The sequence below is a fragment of the Cervus elaphus genome, chromosome X, assembly GCF_910594005.1.
Source record: "Cervus elaphus chromosome X, mCerEla1.1, whole genome shotgun sequence".
Lineage (NCBI taxonomy): Eukaryota > Metazoa > Chordata > Mammalia > Artiodactyla > Cervidae > Cervus > Cervus elaphus.
In genome coordinates this window covers 121979171-121995933 of record NC_057848.1, presented here as the reverse complement: position 1 = coordinate 121995933, position 16763 = coordinate 121979171, and the positions used below count along the sequence as shown (strand labels likewise).

The 16763-nt window shown below is 43.8% G+C and overlaps 1 long non-coding RNA gene across 1 annotated transcript; it reads left to right on the top strand.

Moving 5' to 3' along the window:
• Positions 1-9: 9 nt before the first annotated feature.
• On the top strand, positions 10-16074 carry LOC122689044. Its single transcript, XR_006339709.1, has 3 exons — positions 10-1744; positions 6843-6919; positions 14912-16074. It is a non-coding gene; the product is annotated as an uncharacterized LOC122689044 (long non-coding RNA).
• Positions 16075-16763: the final 689 nt, after the last annotated feature.

The following is a 16763-nucleotide window of genomic DNA, read 5'->3' as shown; positions in this document are numbered from 1 at the left end:
CGCGAGATCGCCGGAGTGAGCTCTTCCGGGGCGCGGATAGGCGCCGGAAGTCCCGCGAGTCCCGCCCTGCTTCGTCTCCTGCCCAGTTCCAGTTGGCTGGCTGGCCGTTACAGGACTGGGATGGCAGAGCTGGACCTGAGGACGAGAGGCTTGTTGCCGTTCGCGAGTTTTTAGAGCATAGTTTTTCTCCGAGTTGTATTGCTTTTCCCGAAGGGGTCGAATAGCTGCCCTGGTTAGTGGCGAGGTTTGGCGCAGTCGCTGGCTGTGCATGGTGACGGCGTTTCGGGCTTATTTAGCTCTCGATCAGTCTGGATTGTGTGGCAGCGCACGGATATTCGCACAAATGCATGCAATTCATGTCCAGGGAGAGGTCTCTGAGTTAGCTGTCTCTCGCTGGAGACTAACCTGTGCCAGGGAGCCTGGGCTTGTGTATCACTACGTGTTGCAACAAAGGTCCTGTTTCGGTACATTTGATCTCCTTGAGCCTTTGGGCAGAGTCGTGAGTGATGGGATATTTGATCTGAGTGGGTTTTGTGAGCCATAGTACAAAGTCCCTAGGATGTGTGTGCCTGTATTCTGGGGTGTGCATTTTTGGAGCTCTCTGGCCTTTCAGTCCCTGGGTGTGAGATCCCTTTGTAGGCGTGTGCACCTGAGATTGTGAGACCTCTGAGTTTTTGATTCTGGTCCCAAGTTGTGATGTCTCTGAGCTGCTTTAAGGATGGGTTTGTCTAAAGGTGCGAAGTCTCAGCTGCTTGGGGATCTGTGCACAGGGTGCAGGTTTTCCATTTGTCTGGGGACTTTATCTGAAGGGTACATGATGTTTTTGAGTTATTAAAAGTTCTCTTTCCGTTTAGGGTTTTTGCATTAGGTTGGTAAGTGTCCGAGTGGTTTGGGAGTCAGTCTCCATGGTGTGAAGTATCTGTGCAGTTCTCATTTGTTTCTGTCTTGAAGACTTTGGTCTGTTTGGATGGTCTTTGTCACAGCGTGTATGGTTATGGTCTCAGCTGTGTTTGAGGGTCTGAGACAAGTTGTGTGCTGTCTGTGCAGAGATTCAGTGAGCTCTTTTTGGTGTCTCTGGGTATCTATCTGGGCTGTCTGGAGTCTCTGTGTCAGAAATAAAACCTCTTATGTTCTTGACTGTGATGTCTCTGTCCAGGAACTGAGGGTTTGGAAACTGGCAGACATGATTCCAAGACATGGAACCTGACGTGCTGACTGTGTGTTGTTGAGCATATCAGTTGTCTCCTGGAATCTCAGTATGTATCATAATTAATACAGTGGGGCCAGTGCATGTTTTGCAGGGTACCTGTGCATGTTAGCGATGTGTGCAAAGGGCCTCGCTTCAGACTATCCTTCAGCAAATGTTTTCTGAGCACCTTTCATATACATGAGCACTGCTGGAGGAGTTTGTGACAGGACAGAACTGACCAAGCCTCTCCTTTCATAGACTTGGTGGTCAGTAAATAAATCAAGGGTGGCAGGCACTATGAAGAAAGATAATGCTAGATCAGGGGAAAGGGTATATGTAGGTATGATGTTCTTATTTTGTTCAAGGTAAGGAGGGAAAGTCTCCCTGAAAGATGGCAAGTAAGCAGAGATCTGGAGGAAGTGAGGGAGCAGGCTATGGGGTTATCTAAGGGAAGAGCATTCCAGACAGAAGGAACAACAAATGCAACTGTCCTGGCATGGAAATCTACTTGGCGTGCTCCTGAATGTCAAGGAGTCCTGCGATGCACTGGGTTTGGTATGTAGCACTCATTGAAAGGGGTCTGGTTGCTGCTGTCTCTGTTTCTCCCACAATTTGTGATCATCTGCATTTCAGAGATGAAGGACTGAAGGCTCCAATGTGTGCCCTGCACCGTCTCACCTACCTATCCCTGAAATTAGGAGTGAGACCTTCTGGTCCATCATGAGAGAGAGAGAGAGTTTCAGTGTCCCAGCTGCAGGGATGTCACACTGAATGTCAGCCAAGCAGCAGAGATCAGTTATAATGTGGGAATCATGCCTCGTAACATTGGTACTCTTGATAGAGGGCAAGACTTAAGAAGAAAAAGGAACTGGGGCAAAGGACAGAGGCAGGAAGGGAAGTTGGAGGACAACTAGGGGGAAAATAAAAAGAATGGCTTCATCCCATTACTTGGGTTTGGCCCAGTTCACATTGATTGGCTGACTATATTAGGACATAGTCACCTTTTCCTGTCCCTACCCTTTCTTTCCCTTCCCTTCTTTGTGCCTGAGCAAGTCAGTCCTAAAGCCGTTAGGTGTTGCCAGGCAAGGCATGTGTATGTGTAAAGGGGCATCCCTGCCTTGGGAGTCAGAGCCCAAGGTGGAAAGAAGGATATCCCTGGGGATTGGGTGGGACGGAGGCTAACTGCTTCATGGATTCAAGCTTGAGTGAGGTGTGGAAGTCAAGGGCAAGGGATGGTTCCGCATAGATTGTGAGGAGGACCTTTTTGTGGAGGAGGGATCACTTATATGCATTGGGATTCATCAACTCAGCAAATAGATAAGAATACTGAGAGCCACGTCTGTCATTTTTGGAAAAGGGAATTTCCAGTATGGAAAGGAAGTAACCTAGAACAAATCTGAAGAATTCTACTGGGATTAAAGGTCTCCATGCAGACTTCTTGTATTCAATAGGTGTGCATATGGGGCTAGACTGATATGTAACTATAGATGTGTGTCTATGTGTTTGTGTGTGTGATTGTGTATACACATATATTCCCAAGTTACTGGAAACAGCAACATTCCAATGGCAATAATTACACCAGTCCCCAGATCCTAGCTTCTGAACCCCTTTCTCCACTAAATGACAGGTTCCCAGGCTGAGGAAGGAAAGGATAAATGAGCCTGGTTCACCTTGTCATATCAGTAATAAGGGAAAGTTCAAGAATGATGGGGAGATGTCAGAGGGACACAGAATATAGCTTGAGGGCTCTCCCACCAGAAACACTTAGTTCTCTCTTATTTTGTCCACCTTTTCTGAGGTATTATTGACATATAACCTGTAAGTTTAAGATGCCAATGTGATGATTTGATACAGACATATTTGGCAAAACGATTACCACAGCAGGGTTGGCACTCTATCCCCTCACATAATCCTTTTTAAAAATTTTTGAGGAAATAACATCTCAGATCTACCCTCTTAGCTTTCACTGTAGTATACAGTTTTGTTCATTATACTCACCATGCTATACATTGGATCCCTGTAACCTATTCATCTCATACCTGGAAGTTTGTACCCTGTATTCAACATTTTGCACAGGCCCTGGAAACCACCATTCTAAACTCTTATTTCTGTAAGTTTGACTTTTTTAGATTCTGCATATAAGTGAGAACATACCATGTATGTCTTTCTCTCTTTCACTTTTTTCACTTAGCATAAACCCTTTGAAGTCCATTCATGTTGTTGCAAAAGGCAGAATTTTCTTCTTTGTGACTGAATAATATTCCATTGTATATATCGCTACATTTTCTCTTTTAAAGTTAATTTGTTTTAATTGGGGGATAATTGCTTTACAATATTGTGATGTTTTTGTCATACGTCAACATGAATCGGCCATAGGGATTCACATGTCCCCCCATCCTGAACCACCCTCCCACCTCCCTCCGTACCCTGTCCCTCTGGGTTGTCCCAGAGTACCGGCTTTGGGTGCCCTGCTTCATGCATGGAACTTGACACTGGTCGTCTGTTTCACATATGGTAATGTGCATGTTTCAATGCGATTCTCTCAAATCATCCCACCCACTCCTCCCACTGAGTCCCAGGGTCTGTTCTTTACGTCTGTGTCTCCTTTGCTGCCCTGCATGTAGGGTCATTGGTACCGTCTTTCTAAATTGCATATATATGCGTTAATATACAGTATTTCTCTTTCTCTTTCTGACTTACTTCACTCTGTATAATAAGCTCCAGGTTCATCCACCTCATTAGAACTGACTCAAGTGTGTTCCTTTTTATACTTGAGGAATATTTCTTTGTTATGTACCACAATGTCCTTATCCGTTCGTGTGCCTGTGGGCATCTAGGTTGCTTCCAGGTCCTAGCTATTGTAAACAGTGCTGCGGTGAACATTGGGGTACATGTGTCTGTTTCACTTCTGGTTTCCTTGGGGTGTATGCCCAGCAGTGGGATTGGTGGATCACATGGCAGGTCTATTCCCAGTTTATAAAGGAATCCCACACTGTTCTCCGTAGTGGCTCTACCAGTTTGCATTCCCATCCACTGTATAAGAGGGTTCCCCTTCCTCCACACCCTATCCAGCATTTGTTGTTTGTAGCCTTTTTGATGGTGGCCATTCTGACCTGTGTCACCACGTTTTCTGTATCCATTCATCCCTTCATAGACACTTAGTTGCTTACAACTTTTGGTTGAAGATGCAAAGTAAATTTCAGGTTAGTGTTACTGCTCCAAAGTTGTTTTTCAGAATCATTTGGCTATTCTAGTTCATTTGCCTTACCACAGAAATTTTATCATCAATTAGTCTATATGTACAAAAATTTCCTGCTGGAATTTCTGACTGGAATTGTATGAAATTGATGGATCTGTATGGGGACTACTGACATCCTAATTATATTGAATTTCTCAACCCGTGAACACACCATGTGCCCCCATTTTGTTAGGTCTTGTTTAAGGAACCACATTGCATTACCTTTTCTGTCATTGTTTTGTCAAGTCTAATTCTCATATATTAAATTCTGAAGATCTGAATCTGATGAAGGTATGAAAATATTAGTAGTTAGACTTTCATCAATAATGCTTTGTTTCTTATGTAGTTTTTACATTGCCCGTTTATTGTGTTTCTTATTTTTTCTGCTAATGTTCATGATTGTTTAATCCAAGGGTGATGGTATGGGTATTTTCTGGGGTAAGTCATGAGATGTTCAGCTGTGTTTTGGGATGGAGAGTCTGAGGACAGGGACACAGGGGAGAGAGAGCAGAGTAGGGGTGGGGGAGGTGAACGCGTGGGGGCAGGGACGGGGGGCTGCTAGTACAAGCGGAAACAGAAGTGAAGAGACACAGGAGGAAGAGCTCCCCTTCTGCACCGTGCGTAGCTCTCCGTACATATACGCATAATGAAGTCTTTGAGTACTCATAGCTACACTGTGAGGTGAGCATCTTTAATGCTATCAACCCTTTCGTCAGCTGAGGAGCAGAGACACGAAGATGTTAGTGGGTGAATGCATCTGCACAAAGTCACCTAGCTGTCAGGAGCTGAGTCAGATTGGTGCCCAGGCCAGAGAGAAACAGCCAGGTGTGGGATCTGACCCCAATCTGGAATACAGTGCAGTGTCTGGTGTACTCTGGGTCAAAAGGCAGATCAACATGTCCATCCTCCTGAAACATTACTATGGATCTGTGTATGGATTGGACACACTGTCTCCTAAGTGCGTGAAAGACCATGGGGTGTCATGTCAACATGCACACATCACAGAGAACAGTTCCTGGTCCATACTGAGGTCTAAACAGTGATTCCTCTGACCAACATTAGTGGAGCACCCTCATCATTATGGAAAGTAGCATAACCATAGTATAATATAATGATACACAGACAGAGCAACAGATACAATATCATGAAGACATTACCTCCCCCATCTGGTGATTTTCTTAAATGCAGAGATCAAAACCTGGAAGGCAATAGACCACATCCTAAGTTTTTTTCTCTGAAGTGTGACATTCTAGATAATTTCCAATAACATTTTATTAGTATTGTAATTTGTTGTATCTTCATTGTTACATAGGCAGTTTTTCTGTTATAATTGAAAACTGGACTTTCTGAAGACTCGTTCTCCTCAGGTGTCTTGAGGTTTCAGCATAAGAAATTTGTGCTGGTATCCCTGCCAGGTGAAAACCCAATCGGCGCACTGAAGTGAGAAGTGGTATCTTTGGTACTGTAGGTGGGGGGCTGTGGGGAGTAGAGAGGTCCTGATGGAAGGCTAGCTAAGCCTGCAAGTGTTGTGAAAAAGGTGAGTGATGCCATAGGCCCAAACCAAACAACAGCTCACAAGTCCCAAGGAAGACACTGGCGTTCTGTCCACGGAAATGTCTGTGTTAGGACTTTCAGACCTTTGCTCTTTTGGCTCCCATGATGCAGTGGGGCAGCTTGTGGCGCTTATAACACAGTCCTGCTTTGAGCCAGGCTGTGGATGGGAGTCAGCCTCCCTGCAGCACCGACACCTTTGTGGGCGATCTGGAGCCCTTTTTGTGATGTGTGGGAGTCAACAGTTTCCGAAGAGAATGGAGAAGGAAGATACATGGCGCAGGGCGTACATGCACCCACCCCGTGCATGTGGTGCTAGAGATGCAGGGGCAGCTTCTTAGAGGGACCAGGTGGGGATGAGCAGAGTTGGATTCGGTGACTCAGGAAGAAATGTGGAAGTGAATGTAAAGGGAGAAAACACATTGAGAGGGGTAAACAGCTCCAACTCCCATTTCTGTAGCAGGGTAGGTGCTCCATGACTGTTGTGAGAAGGCTGCCTGGTCTGAGCTCTGGGAGGGAGTGATGAGCGTTAAGGACCCGCCATCAACCCTAAGCGGGGGGCGCTGAGTGTGTGAAGACAGAAGTCTCAGCCTTCACCACTGACATTCACAGAAAGCTTCTTAGCCCTGCTGAGTGTGGGGCGGTGGCACCTTAGGGAAGCTCAAAGGGAAGGTGGAGGTGGTGGTTCAGTCGCTCAGTCGTGTCCGACTATTAACGAGCCCATGGCCTGCAGCACGCCAGGCTCCTCTGTCCTACACTATCTCCCCGAATTTGATCAAATTAATGTCCATTGTGTTGGTGATGCTGTCTAACCACCTCACCCTCTGTCTCCCCCTTTCTCCTCCTGCCTTCGATCTTTTCCAGCACTAGGGTGTTTTCCAATGAGTCAGCTATTCGCATCAGGTGGCCAAAGTATTGCAGCTTCAGCATCAGTCCTTCCAGTGAGTATTCAGAGTTCATTTCCTTTAGGATTGGCCGGGGTGTTCTCCTTAGTGTCCGAGGGATTCTAAAGAGTCATCTCTCTAGCACCACAATTCGAAAGCATCTCTCAGCCTTCTTAATGATCCAGCTCACACATCTGTACATGACTACTGGAAAAACCATAGTTTTGACTCTGCAGACCTTTGTCAGCAATGTGACGTCTCTGCTTTTTAATATGCTGTCTAGGTTTGTCGTGGGCTTCCTTGGGGGCTCAGCAGTAGAGAATCTGTCTGCAATGCAGGGGAGTTAGGACACCTGGCTTCAATCCCTGGGTTGGAAAGTTTCTCTGGAGGAGAGCATGGCAACCCACTCCAGTATTCTCGCCTGGAGAATCCCCCGGACAGAGGAGCCTGGCGGGCCTTGGTCCATGGGGTCGTAAAGAGTACACTGAGAGACATCACCTTCCAAACAGAATCTCTGGCCAATGGGCTGTCTCTCTAGCTTTACTCATCTCAGGTCAAATCTGTTCCCTGGCCTCAGAAGCCTCATGAGATAACGAAGGAAACTTGAGGCAGTGGTCATTTAAGCAGTGATTTGGTGCGAGATCTTTATTCGTTTGGGCCAGGTGACTGCAGGGAATGAAATGGGGTAGGGTGATGAAGGAAATGAGATGATGAATTTATTGCCCTGGCCACCTCCCTGCCCCCAGGTAGCCGACTTCAGCAGGGCTGGCTGGTGTCGATGGCGTGTGTATAGGCTCACTTGTAACAACATCCTGTGTGTGGTATGAGTAACGTGGTGGGCAAATCAGACAGCATGGCCAAATATTCATTTCTCAGAGTGGATGGAGGGAGACGAGAGGAAAGAATGATGAACCATGGGTTAGTTGTGGGTCAGTTTCTAAAATCTCAGTATTTCTTCACAAGGTGTGTGTGTGTGAATTCTTTTCTTTATCTGAGAATTGGCTTTCTAGGTGAGGAAATATCATCGTGAGAGACTCCTTGTGACATGTGACAAGAGGTTGGGAGTGAATTGGGGTAAGGTCATTTTCCAAGTGTTTCACACCAAGTATTTGTTTAAGGGGACAGGAGTGGCCTTAAAGAACTGAAATAAGTGGTTGAAATACAGGTTTCAGTTCCTGAAATGTGAAGAGACTCTGGGATGTGTGTTCATCCTAGCCAGTGGTCACAGGCAACTCATAAACTCATAGGATTTGAACCGTGTCTTCCTAATGTCTTTTGCTTTCTGCCCTTGAATGTGGTGGAGGCCTCAGTTCCTGTGACTAAAGTTCCTAAGTAACAGTTCTCTGAGAAAAGCCTCCAGAAAAGAGCAGTGCCTGGGAAGCTGATCTAAAATTTTAATATAGCCTGTGATGTAATTTTTGTTAGCTTCACCCAAGATAATGATCATTCAAAGAATCTAGAGAGATGCACCTACTTTGGTACCTACCATTGGATTTTTCAAATGAACACACAGTAAGATTGGCCCAGTTTTCTTTCTTATTATTTATCTATTTATTGTTGGCTGCACTGAGTCTTTGTTCCTGCACGAGGCTTTCTCTAGTTGTGGAGAAGGAGGACTACCCTTTAGTGGCGGTGCATGCGCTTCTCATTTCAGAGACTTCTCTTGTTGCGGAGAATGGACTCTAGGCTCGAGGGCTTCAGTAGTCGAAGCAGGTGGGTTCAGTAGTTGTGACACATAGTCTTAGTTGCCCTGCAGCATGTGGAATCTTCCTGGACTAGGGACTGAACACCTGCCCCGTTGCATTGGCAGGTGGGTTCTGTTTTATTTTTTTAATGATTAATTTATTTTAATCAGAGGATAATTACTATTATTGTGATGGTTTTTGCCATATATCAACATGAATCGGCCGCAGGTATACATGTGTCCTCCCCTCCTGAACCCCCATCCCACCTGCCTCCCCACCCTATCCCTCTGGGTTGTCCCAGAGCGCCGTCTTTGGGTGCCCTGCTTCATGCATTGAACTTGCACTGGTCATCTGTTTTACATATGGGAATGTGTATGTTTCACTGCTATTCTCTCAGATCATCCCACCCTCGCCTTCTTTTACCGGGTTGAAAAGTATGTTCTGTACGTCTCTGTCCCCTTTGCTTCCCTGCATGTAGAATCATTGCTACCGCCTTTCTAAATTCCATATATGTGCATTAATATAAGTGTTTGTCCTTCTCTTTCTGACCTACTTCTCTCTGTGTAACAGGCTCCAGGTTCATCCACCTCATTAGCACTGATTCAAATGTCTTCCTTTTTATAGCTGAGTAATATTCCATTGTGTATATGCACCACAACTTCCTTATCCATTCATCTGCCGATGGACATCTAGGTTCCCTCCGTGTCCTAGCTGTTGTAAATAGTGCTGCTGTGAACATTGGGGTACATGTGTCTGTTTCACTTCTGGTTCCCTCAGGGTGGTTTCCCTCAGCAGTGGGATTGCTGGGTCGTGTGGCAGTTCTGTTCCCAGTGTTTTAAGGAATCGCCACTCTGTTCTCCATAGTGGCTGTATCAGTTTGCGTTCCCACCAACAGTGGAAGAAGGTTCCCTTTTCTCTGCACCATCTCCAGCATTTATTGTTTGTAGACTTTTTGATGATGGCCATTCTGACCTGTGTGAGATGATACCTCATTGTGGTTTTGATTTGCAGTTTTCTAATAATGCGTGATGTTGAGCAACTCTTCCATGTGCTTGGTAGCCATCTGTATGTCTTTGGAGAAATGTCTGTTTAGGTCTCTTGGCCACTTTTTATGGGGTTGTTCGTTTTCCTGGTATTGAGCTGCATGATCTGCTTGTATATTTTGGAGATTCATTCTTTGTCAGTTGTTTCATTTGCTATTATTTTCTCCTGCTCTGAGGGCTGTCTTTTCACCTTGCTTATAGTTTCCTTTGTTGTGCAAAAGCATTTAAGGTAAATTTGGTCCCTTTTGTTTATTTTTGTTTTTATTTCCATTACTCTTGGAGGTGGGTCATAGAGGATCTTGCTGTGATTTATGTCAGAGAGTGTTCTGCCTATGGTTTCCTCTTAAGAGTTTTACAGTTTGGGGTCTTACATTTAGGTCTTTAATCCATTTTGAGTTTATTTCTGTGTATGGTGTTAGAAAGTGCTCCAGTCTCATTCTTTTACACGTAGTTGAGCATTTTCCCCAGCATCACTTGTTGAAGAGACTTTGTTTACACCATTGTATATTTGTTCGTCCTTTGTCAAAGATAACCTGTGCATAGGTGTGTGGATTTATCTCTGGGTTCTCTATTTTGTTCCACTGATCTATATTTCTGTCTTTGTGCCAGTACCATACTCTCTTGATGACTATAGCTTTGTAGTAGAGCCTGGAGTCAGGCAGGTTGATTCCTCCAGTTCCATTCTTCTTTCTCAAGATGGCTTTGGGTATTCGAGTCTTTAGTGTTTCCATACAGACTGTGAAATTATTTGTTCTCCTTCTGTGAAAAGTACCTTTGGTAGTTCGATCGGGATTGTGATGAATCTATAGATTGCTTTGGGTAGTAATATACTGATTCTTCCAATCCAAGAACATGGTACATTTCTCCATCTGTTTGTGTCATCTTTGATTTCTTTCATCAGTTTTTTTCATAGTTTTCTGTATACAGGTCTTTTGTTTCTTTACGTAAATTTATTCCTAAGTATTTTATTCTTTTCATTGCAATGGTGAATGGGATTGTTTCCTTAATTACTCTTTCTGATTTTTCCTTATTAGTTTATAGGAATGCAAGGGGTTTCTGTGTGTTAATTTTATATTGCAGGCACATTCTTAACCACTGGTCCATCAGGGAATTCCTGGCCTGCTTGTCTTTGGGTGTGCAGCTCTCTGAACTCTGACACACCGAGAGATTCCAGTGATCACCACCACGGCCAGGACACATGCCACGTCCATCACCCTAAAAATGCCCTTTCTGGTTTCCCCTCCCACACCCCAATTCCTGGCACAAGCATCTGTCCTCCTTCACTGCATTTTGTCCTTTGCAATTTTAAAATTCCTTACGTATTCTGAATATAAGACCTTTTTCAGATCTGTGATTCACAAACATCTTTCCCCTAATAACAAATAGCTTCCCTTTTCATTACAGGAGACATGAGTGATGAAATGTACTTTTCCTCCCCACACTCGGAGCCCAATGTTGTCTAGTCAGCAGGTGCCTGTGAGATTCTTCCAAAGTGAAAATGAATTCTGCTGTCTGTCAGTCTATGCTCTCAGCTAGCCCCCAGAGCTATATTTCTGCAGAAATCCATGAGTCTTCTGCAGACAGAGGTGCTTGAGAACAGGTATATTTATTGGAGTCTGAACTTGTGATCTCATCAGAGAGTTTCAGAGCTCAACCCATCTTGCAGGACTTGTCTCCCAGCTCCAAGGGAGCTTTTCTTCTTGAAACTCAGAGGCATGAATTTAGTCAGTGTGGGCACGTTTAGCAGGGCTAACATGGCATTTCAAGGTTGTTCATCTTTTACCACATTCAATGTATTTCTTTCTGTCACCTTATTGAATCCTCCTTCAAAGACCCATCATTTTGGACGATTTCAATCCTAATTGATGAGGTGAGAAAGCAGAGGACAGATAAGTTAGGGGGATTGCTCAGAGTCGCATAGGCCGCCAGAGAAAAAGTGACCCACAAACCTCGGCATCCTCCATTCAGAGCCCCCACTCTTTATTTCGTCAGTAAAGTTGCCATGCGTGCGTGCATGCTAAGTCACACTAGCCATGTCCAACTCTTTGCGACGACGTGACTGTTGCCCGCCAGGCTCCTCTGTCCATGGGATTCTCCAGGCAAGAATACTGGAGTGGGTTGCCACGCCCTCCTCCAGGGGATCTTCCCGACCCTGGAATCCAACCCACGCCTCCTGCAGCTCCAGCAATGCAGGAGGATGCTTTACCACTGAGCCACCGGGGAGGCCCAAGGTTGATATATGATATTATATTTGTTTCAAGTGCACAACAAAGTGATTCCATATTTTTAAACATTATGAAATGAATTGCCATGATAAGTTTGGTTCCCATGTGTCACCACAGAGATTTATTACAAGGTTATTGACTATATTTCCTGTGTGTACATTCCATTCCCATGACTTATTTTATAACTGGAAGTTTGTATCTCCTAACCCCTTCCCTGTTTTACACATCTCCCTGCTCCTTCCTCCTCTGGTAACCACCAGTTTGTTCTCTGTGTCTCTGACTCTATTTCTATCTTGTTTCCTGTGTTCTCTTATTTTATTTCTGAGGTTCCACATATAAATTAAACTGTGCGGTATTAGTCTTTCTCTGTGTGCCTAGTTTCACTTGGCATCATATCCTCTAGGTCCATCCATGTTGTCGACAATGACAAGATTTCATTCTTGTTTTTTTTTGCTGAGTAATATTCCACTGTGCGTGTGTGTATACCATTTCTTCCTTTTTGATTCATCTATCGATGGGTGCTTAGGTTCCTTCCATATCTTGGCTCCCCTTGGCTGTAAATAATGCTGCAGTGGACAGAGGAGCATATATATCTTTTGTGACTAGTGTTTCTTCTGTTCTTGAGGAAAATACTGAGAAGTGGAACTGCTGGATCATATGGTGGTTCTGGTTTTCAGTTTTTGAGGAAACCCTCATTGTCTCCATAGCGGCTGCACCAATATACATTTCCACCAACACCTCACGAGGGTTTCCTTTGCTCTACGTCCTTGCCAACATTTCTTGTCTTTTTGATAATAGCTACTTGACAGGTATGAGGAAGTACTTCACTGTGCTCTTGATTTTCTAATCCCTGATGAGGAGATGTTGAGCATCTTTTGATATGTCTATTAGCCATGTGTATCTCTTCTTTGCAGAAATGTCTATTCAGTGCTTTGCCCCATTTTAAAATCGGGTTTTGGGTGTTTCCCCAATACCTCCTATGAGTCCTTTAGGTGTTTTGGATATCTACCTCTTTTCGGATGTATATCATTGCTCATATCTTCTCCCACTCAGCAGGTTGCCTTTTTCTTTTGTTGATGGTTTCCCTTGATGTGTAAAAGCTTTTTAGTTTGATGAACTCCCATTTGTATACTTTTGCTTTTGTTGCTCTTGCCTGAGGAGACATGTCAAAAAAACACTATTGCTAAGACCTGTGTCAAAGAGCATACTGGCTACGTCTTCTAGGAGCTTTATGGTTTAAGGTCTAACAATTTCATCTTTAATCTTGTGTAGTTGTTGTTGAGTTTTGAATGTTGTGTAAGAAAAGGGTCCAGTTTTCCCATAACCATTTATTGAAGAGACAGCATTTTCCATGATGGATGTTCTTGGCTCCTTTGTCATAGACTAATAGGCCATATGAGCGCAGGTTTATTTCTGACAGAGCATCCGCAACTGTACCCTGTGTAAAGGCTGGGGTGAAGTGAGAAGACCCGGTGACTTTGGTGCCCATCCACAGCTGGTGGCACACCAGGTCTGGATAAGGTACGTCATTGATGCTAGCCACAATGCACTGGGGCAGGGATGGTCATCCCCACCTGGCACAAGTTCCCCAGGGTGGGATGCGATGGGCTCACTCCAGCAGCCAACCCAGGTCCAGGTCGATCCCGCCATCCACAGTCCCTCATTTAGCCAATCATGAAGGTTTTCACTGTATATGTTACATCTCCTCCATGCTGTGCCAGGCCGGCTGTTGAGACGGGGAGGTGAGGAGGAATTGACGTAACAGACAGGAAGGCCAGGGGTCTCCAAATGGAGAAAATAGGCTGCAAGTGTCAGACATTTTTATCTCTCTTAAGTGGCAGGAGGAAGCAAACTCTAGATGTTTCTTTTTTTTTTTCTTTCTCTATACAAATTTAAAAGGAGGTTTCTCTTAAAATACTGTGTTGCCATAAGGACACCTGGTTTCACTTGAAGTTAACTATTCTCAAACCCTGAGTTAACCAATGCATTTTTCTTATGGAAATGTTTGTCTTAAGCTATGTTAATGTGCTATACACTTACCCCAGACTCTATCTTCAAGTTGGTTCCGCCTTATGGCTCAGAACCTACTTGACAAACAGGTATATTTTACTCATGCAAATGTTCTCTTAAGCTTTGTTAATGAAACTATTTGCTTGGAAACCTGCCTTTCTTCAAGATTCATGTCAATCATTTTGATAAGGGGACAACTCACCTGCTGCCAAGGTTATCTCAAAATGCATGCTGTGGGTGAGGGACCTGGTGCTATTCTCTTCAGTTTTGAGACATTTCCTTTCTCTGATTAGGCAGACTGCTGGTAGTTATATGACATCTGGCTAAAGACTAGCAGGGGGCCGCTCTTTCTGCCCCCTTCTGATGCCTATATGTCAGAAGCTTTCTCTATCTCCTTTATACTTTAATAAAACTTTATTACAAATAAATCTCAATTTGAGAACACATTACAAACTTCTACCGATTTCCAATTAGCTTTTCTAAAATATTTTGGAAAAGTTTTATTTCATTATCCTTCTGGTAGCTGTGGAATTTCTTCAAAAACACTGAATTTATTATTTCTCGCATTTCTTTTATATAGATGGGACTAAAAACGTCAAAGCTTCATTCTGGTCTCTTAAAAAATATAAAGTCTTTCATACTAAATTTCATTCTGCTCAACAAAATAAATTATATGCTCTTATTCAAGTTATTTGCCTACATCCGTACCCCATTAATATAGCCTCTGATTCTATATATTGTTTTTGTATTAAAAAATATAGAAACCTCCACCATAAACTCCTAGTTCTATTAAAACAGACAATGGCCCTGCCTACATTTCTAGACACTTTAAACAGTTTTTACAATCTTTTTCTGTTAAACATATTACAGGTATTCCTTTTGATCCACAGACACGACATAGTCGAATGAACACATCACACAGTAAAGTTACAAATAAAAACATTAAAGAAGGGGGAATACACAGGTACACTACTGTCTTCCTTATCTAAAGCAGGCTTTACTAGATTCCAACATAAGATATTTTCTAAACCCTAAACTGTTACTAATACAGCTTTATTTGTTTTAAATTTTTTAAACCTACCACAGGGAAATATGTTAACAAGAGCAGAAAGACATTTCGAGGAATTGAAGGACACTTCTCTGCCTCTGCCCATTTGGTATCAAGACGGGTTCAATAAACAACAGAAGTCTGGGAAATTAATCTTACGGGGAAAGGGATATGCTTGTATTTCCCCAGATGGATCCAACAAACTTTTTCCTCGAAACATTCGACCCAAGGGGGCCCCCGACATTCAAAATGGAGACGAAACAACAAGAACCCCAGGAGGAAGAAATTCCAATACGGGCCATGGCAGCTCTACAGATCTCCAGAAAGCGCCGCCCTCGGCGGCATCAACCCTATGACCTCCCCTCTTGGGGACAAATAAAAACCCTCACTAATCAAGTTAAAAATCTGATTTCTCAACAGGAAATGCCTCAGAGTCCTGAAAACCTTCCTATTGCTATCCTGACCTGCGCGACCCCCCGGTCAAGCCAGATTAACAAATCAGACTTAACTGGGCTTACTTACCCAACCCCCCTTTATTACAGGTCATAAAATGGACTGAGAAAAGACCAGTCCTATCAACCAGTGACTCCATCCATATGCCCCCTCCCTGGAAGCCTCACACCCTGGGGAGGAGGGAAAACTAATGAACATTTCTTTAGGCTATGAAGTCCTTCCTTTGACTGGGCCCAGGAAAATTAGGCATATACCTCGGCCGACAAACTTGGGCTTTCATTCTGCCTCCAAAAGAAGACTTTCAGACATTGCTGCCCTTTCTTTTTCTGTGAACCATGTTTACTACTGAAACTTTAGGGAAAGAGTTAGGGAAAGAACAAAAAACCATTATATATTATGCTGCTAAAGTGGCTTTAAAGGTTGCTAACCCTATGTTGAAACATTACCATGACAAAGGACTTCTTGGCTGGCTTGAAGGTGGGTGGAATAGCACCTCCTCCTCCTGGAATCATCCTTGATAAACAATTTGGGCCAGAACAATGGGACATTTGGAAACTTGCTGCCAGCACCGAAGAACTTGGGACTTAGACCGGACATTTCACAGGGAACAGTCGTGCTCATTGTAACTATTTCTTTTGCTATAATCAGTCATATTTTATACAGGCCTGTGTCCCACTGACAATTTAATCTGTAACTTGTATTAATTGCCAATTTTGTGTTACTCCTGTTCAATTCAATCATAGTACTTACAACTGGGAACAAATCAAATTCATTTACATTATAATGCCTCTCTGAATGTACAATTACTGCAAAAGGAAATCTTTGAAACTTTTTCGAAACATCTGCCCTCTTCCACTAATTTGAAAACCTTTAGCTGGACAGCTCCCTGATCAATTGTCTGGGCTAGACCAACGAGGATGGTTTCAAAGTATTACCCACAGCATCGGGTCTGGAACTGTAACTTTGGTGATTGTCTTGATAATTGTATTTGTTGTTTATCATCGCCTTCCTATAAGGTTGGTTGCTGCTGCTGCTGCTGCTAAGTCGCTTCAGTCATATCCAACTCTGTGCAACCCCATAGACGGCAGCCCACCAGGCTCCACCGTCCCTGGGATTCTCCAGGCAAGAACACTGGAGTGGGTTGCCATTTCCTTCTCCAAATAAGGTTGGTTAATACTAACCAAACTCATTTGGTCAGGATTTTTTTTTTTTTTTTACAAATACAATAAAATAGGGGGAATTGTCAGGAAGCATTTGACAGGAGGCTTCCTGTGTGCTGTTTTGGATCTGTCAGGAATCCTTTGGTCCTTATTACTTGGCAGGCCTTTCCAGGGCCTGAGGAATCCAGGCATTTCCTTTGTTAGTTTCTCATTATGGTGATAAGTACCCTCTTCTCTCTCTAATAGGGATCCTCTTGTGTTTTGTAAATCTGGAATT